A 6,000-nucleotide genomic window follows, 5' to 3' on the forward strand; every position below is an offset into this window, starting at 1 on the left:
AGAGGGGAAGGGGTATTCTCCCACAAGTGGAGCCAGAGAAGGAGAGGTGGAAATAGGGGAGGGGAAAATGGGGAGGAATCACAGTTTTTCCAGAGGAAAAGGAAACACAGAGTAACCGCAAGATAAAGCTTATCAGTGCTGTGTCTGCAAGGAAAGAATGAGCTGGTTTAACAAAAACACCTGACCAACAGGTGAATACAAGGGACAGAGGAAGGAGGGTATGATCCGGTTTTCCTGTCTGCCTCTTCCCTGCCCTTTTCCTGTATATACATTAGGAGAAGGATAGAATCAGCTCTGTTTTCTATGTTCAGGGATATTTAGATATGCAAATGAGCACAGCTTGTTAATGAGCCCAGGGTGATCACGCTGCAGGGAGCTGCCTGCTGGGCTGAACAATAGGTGAAGGGACCCCAGGTGTCTGCGAGGGGGGACTGGATTATTCTGAACACCCTCCCCGCCCCTGCCTCAATGTCACAGACCTGTCTGCAAACTCAGTGTTGGGCCAGCTTCTTCCTTCTGTTCCTTTTAGAGCCCAGATTCTAAATCTAATGAGTTAAGATGAGAAGAGGTGGGAGGCCAGGTAAGACCCGGGGTCTCATCAGGGAACTGTCCCAGAGGCCACTGAACTTGACTGGCAGCCAAAAAGAGTGGATGGACAGCCAGGGAAACACGAAGCTTCCTCAGCGGGGGAAGTAGGGGGGAACCACCCGGTAGGTGCAGTGGCATTGGGGCGGGAGAGGTGGGTCCCCGTGGAGCGAGCAGGTCGCTTTGCTCCTCTTTGGACAGCATTTGGCTACAAGATGGTGATTGGGAATCCACATGCTTTTCAGAAGGCAGGGCAAAGTTCCACAGCGGGAAACAGGAAGTACGAGTCTGCCTTGGATTTCCAGGGCGAGATGCTCAGCATTAGTGAAAAGAGCACGGACTCTGTAATTATACAGACCTGGGTTTGTTGAGCCAGAGCCATCGGATCGGCCTCATCCACGGACGCTGGCCCGCTAGGTGCAAGCTAACCTTCCCCTACCGATAATATGTGGCCTGTCCCAGATTACTGTCCTGAAACCACTCAAGGATCACCTCGTATAGGATTACAGAAGAATCTTGTGATAAGCTCCTGTTGCTCGGGCAGATGCCCAGCCTGGACATCCTGGTCGGGAGGAGTGGTACAAACCCAGCCAGCTCACAGCAGGGTCTGCCATACACTTCCTGAACTGTTGTTCTGTGAGCAACAGAATAGGATACTGTCATTTCCCATCAGCCTCCCGAGCTCCGTAACACCCAAATAAAGAAACATGGGCTTTTTTCCAAAGGTGAGATGTCTCTGCTTGAACTTTTCTATAGACTCTCCTGAAAGGCTTGACACGGTCTCCAAACAGCGTAAGTTTTTGTTAGGTCCCCTCAAATCCCCTATGTCTGCCACGTGCCTGGATTGCTGTAGGGTGAGGACACGTCCCTAACCTTCTATTAAGGGCATCCAACTTTGCACCATGTCACTGCAGCATCCCCCAGCCCTGTCTATAAATATGGATGCGATGCTAACAAGACTTATTGCTAATTTAATGGCAGTAGAGTACAGGCTTGCGTGCTGACACATACACAGAGAACGGTATTGAAAATGGGAAGGATAATTAGAGTTTAATAAATGGTAATTTGCTCCTTGCTGCTGCATGTGTCAGGGGTTGGGGAGGGATGAAGTAGAGCAGGGCCTTCCAGAAAGTGAAATTTAGATAGTGGGTCTACCATGACAGCTTTCTTTTGATTCTAATATTGCCCAATGTAATATTGATTGAAGTGAACTCTCACTTACCTACAGATCTTCTTCCCTGCAAATACCCACCCCGTGGAACATGAGTAAAGGAAACAATTAGATCAGAAATATTTATCACTGGGACCAAATTTTAACTAGAGTCATAGAATGAAGAGGTCAGAGCCCCAGAGACAAAGTGAAGCTGGGAATTAAAACAATTATCTGGATCGCTCAGGAGGAAAAAATAATCATCATTTTTGCTTGAATAGGTATCTGAGTTATCTGAATAATTGTTCTCACCCTCTTTTTTGGTCCAATGGCGAAGACCTGACCAAGAGACCCAGTAGCAAAGAATGGAAGTTGTAGGTATGCAGAGAGAGCAGAGAGAGAGGACAGGAAGGCTGGTTAAACCTGAATCCTCCTGGCCCCTTAGAGAGTGGTGGGCAGAGGCTGGTCCAGTCAGGAGCTGGGGGGTTCCTTGGAGCTGGTAGCAAGAAAGTAAGCAAAACCAAAAACCACATGGAAAAACCAAGGCAAGTCTCAACAAACCAGAAATGCAGCCTGAAGAGGACCGGATTTGGTGTGGGAAGCCAGAAAATCGGAAGATCAAGCAAAATAGAATCAGAAGCTGGTGTGTGTGTGTGTGTGTGTGTGTGTGTGTGTTTAGGAAGGGTAAAATGATTGCCTACACCAGGGGTTCACATTACATTCACCTACTGAGTTTCTAAATACAGATTCTTGGGCTCTTCTGGTACACTAAGAGGAGTGGAATTTGGGGGGCAGGGATGACTGCTGGTGTGCAAATGGAAGGTATGATGTCATTCGATGGGCCCTTGAAGCCTCTCCTTTTCAAAGACAGCTACTTTACTTAAATGCCAAATGATCCATCATTTGAAATTCATTCATTGCCCACTTGTGTGTTCATTTGTCAAACACAAATTTCCCTTGGAAGCAACACAAGTTTCCAAGGCTGCTATGGTAATTAAGAATAGCTAATTGTGGTAGATTTAAAATTCCACAAATCATTTCCTCCCTTCAAGAGATGGAACTTAATTTCCCTCTCCTTGAGTATGGGTTGGACCTCGTGACTCACTTCTAACAGACAGAAAATAGCAGAAATGATGGTATGTAATTCCAAGACCAGGTCATAGAGGGCATTGCAGCTTCCCCTTTGTTCTCCCTTTTGGGTTGTTCACTCTGGGGGAAGCTAGCAGCTGCCATATAATGAGGATACTCAAGCAACCTATGAAGATGTCCATGTGGTAAGGAACTATGGCTTTCTACCAACAGCCAGTGAAGAAGCCATCTTGGAAGTAAGCCCTCCAGCCCCAGTCAAGCTTTCAGATGATGCAGCCCCAGCCAACATTTGATTGTAACTTCATGAGACACCCTGAACCAAAACAACCCAACTACACCATTCCTGATACCCAGCCCTGAGGAACCGAGTTGTCTAATAAATATTTGTTGTTTTAAGTTGCTAAAATTTGGGGCGATTTGTTACTCAGCAATAAAGAATACACCAGTCATAGCTATGGTTTACTGAACATCTATATATGATCACATATGTTAACCTATTTAAATCTCATAGCAATCCTATGACGTAGTTACTATGATTAGCTCCATTTTATACGTGAGGAAACGAAAGTTGTCAAAGTTAAATGTAATGGATACTGTCTGCCCCCTTTCCTGGGTAGGTGGCTGCATTCTCCAAGCATTAAAAGGGTTGGCTTCTAATGACTCACAGCCTTCCCCATCTCCAGAGAAATGTTCTTCGCTGAATGGACATTCACCAATGGCCTCACCTAGCAAAGTTACATGCTCCTTTTACCCCCACTGTGGCAGCTGTCAACCAATGACTAACTGTTATAGGATGGGACTCCACAAGGTGGGACCAACTCTATGGCACAATTTATGGTCCAGAGCTACCTCTGGGGTCAGGTGAAAGAGTCTAGCTGGGATTACATCCTTGCTCAGATCCATCTGCCACCCCTCACCTGCTTCCCTCACCCCTTTTCTCCCAAGAGCACTCCCTCAATAAATCAAATACACTGGAAGCCTGTCCCAAGTTCTGCTTTGAGGGAACCCAACCTAAGCTGGGTATTAAGTAATTTGCCTGAAGTTATGCGGCCTGGATTTACACCCATGCTGGCTGAATCCAGAGTCCATGCTCTTATCACTGCCTCTGTTAGAGAAATTAATACCAGTAGGTGTTGAATTCTGGATCTCTAATCTACCACCAGACAAGTGGAGTCTGGTTCAGTTTGGATTTGCAGAGGTGCTAGTCCTGCCCATGCACCTCACAGATAACACCACATCAAATCCCCCCACCCCACCTCCATGGTCTTCATCTCTTACCCCTCGCCCTTACCAATCTGATCCTCACCCTCGCCATTAGTTTTAGCATCCTCCCTTGGAAAGGATTTAAATGTTCCTTTCTGTAATGGGTTGCACTGTGTCTCCTTCTTCCCCCAAAAAAGGTATGTCCCAGTCCTAACCCCTGGCAGCTGTGAACGTGACCTTACTTGGAAACAGAGTCTTTGTAGATGTGATTAAGGTAAGGATCTCAAGATAAGATCATCCTGGTTTGGGGTGGGCTCTAAATCTAATCCGTGGTGTCCTTGTAAGAGAAAGGAGATAATTGAAACAAAGAGAGAGAGGGGGAAAGCCTGTGAGGACAGGCAGAGATTGGAGCAGAATGTCTAGAAGACAAGGAACGACAAGGGTTGCTAGACCTACAGGAGCTCAGAGGGAAGCACAGAATAGATTCTCCCTCAGAACATCCAGAAGGAATCATCCCTATGGATACACCTTGATTCCAGTCTTCTGGCCTCCAGAACTCTGAAAAATAAGTTTCTGTTGTTTCAAACACCATCACCACTCCCCCACCATGCCCTGGCTTGTGTGCATTTGTGATGGCAGCCGCAGGAAGCAAATATACCAGCCTTCAGGGCTCCTGGTTTAGCTCAGCCTGAACCTCAACTGCAGAGCAATCACAGGGAATTAGGAAAGCCACTTAGTTAACTTGTGACGTTTCTTAGGACAGTGATTATCACTCCCTTTTTTCTTTTCTTTTTTAACAGCTGAGGAAAAGGGCATAGGAAATTTACATGATTTGTCCAAGGTCCCCCAACCAAATAGCATAGAGCCTGGAATTTGGGTCTCTAGATTCCAAATCTGGACCACAAGAGGAGATTGGCAGGAGTATAAGAACACTGCTAACGTCTGCCTGCTTGCTCTCTACAACCCCTCACTTTAAACTGTAGATACTGGGGCACCTGGGTAGCTCAGTCCATTAAGCGTCTGACTCTTGATTTTGGCTCAGGTCATGATCTCATGGTCGGTGGTGAAATCAAGCCCCCCATTGGACTCCACACTGGGCATGGAGCCAGCTTAAGATTCTCTATCTCCCTCTCCCTCTGCCCCTCCCACATGTGCATGCACGCACTCTCTCTCTCTCGCTCTCTCTCTCTCTCTTAAATAAATAAATAAATAAATAATAAATAAATAAATAAATACATATATAGATACATACAGACATACAGACATACATACATATTTTAAAAGGCTACTTTAATTCTTCTCAAAGCTAGAATAAGCAAACCTAAAATTTGTATGGAACCGCAAAAGACCCCGAATAGCCAAAGTAATACTGAAGAAGAAAACCAAAGGAGGAGGCATCACAATCCCAGACTTTAGCCTCTACTACAAAGCTGTAATCATCAAGACAGCATGGTATGGGCACAAAAACAGACACATAGACCAATGGAATAGAATAGAGACTCCAGAATTGAACCCACAAACGTATGGCCAACTCATCTTTGACAAAGCAGGAAAGAATATCCAATGGAAAAAAGACAGTCTTTTTAACAAATGGTGCTGGGAGAACTGGACAGCAACATGCAGAAGAATGAAACTAGACCACTTTCTTACACCACTCACAAAAATAAACTCAAAATGCATGAACGACCTGAATGTGAGACAGGAAGCCATCAAAACCCTAGAGAAGAAACCAGGAAAAAACCTCTCTGACCTCAGCCACAGCAATTTCTTACTTGACACATTTCCAAAGGCAAGGGAATTAAAAGCAAAAATGAACTATTGGGACCTTATCAAGATAAAAAGCTTCTGCACTGCAAAGGAAACAATCAACAAAACTAAAAGGTAACCAATGGAAGAGGAAAAGATATTTGCAAATGGCATATCGGATAAAGGGCTAGTATCCAAAACCTATAAAGAACTCACCAAACTCCACA

This window comes from Panthera uncia, chromosome E1 (genome assembly GCF_023721935.1).
Source record: "Panthera uncia isolate 11264 chromosome E1, Puncia_PCG_1.0, whole genome shotgun sequence".
Classification (NCBI taxonomy): Eukaryota; Metazoa; Chordata; class Mammalia; order Carnivora; family Felidae; genus Panthera; species Panthera uncia.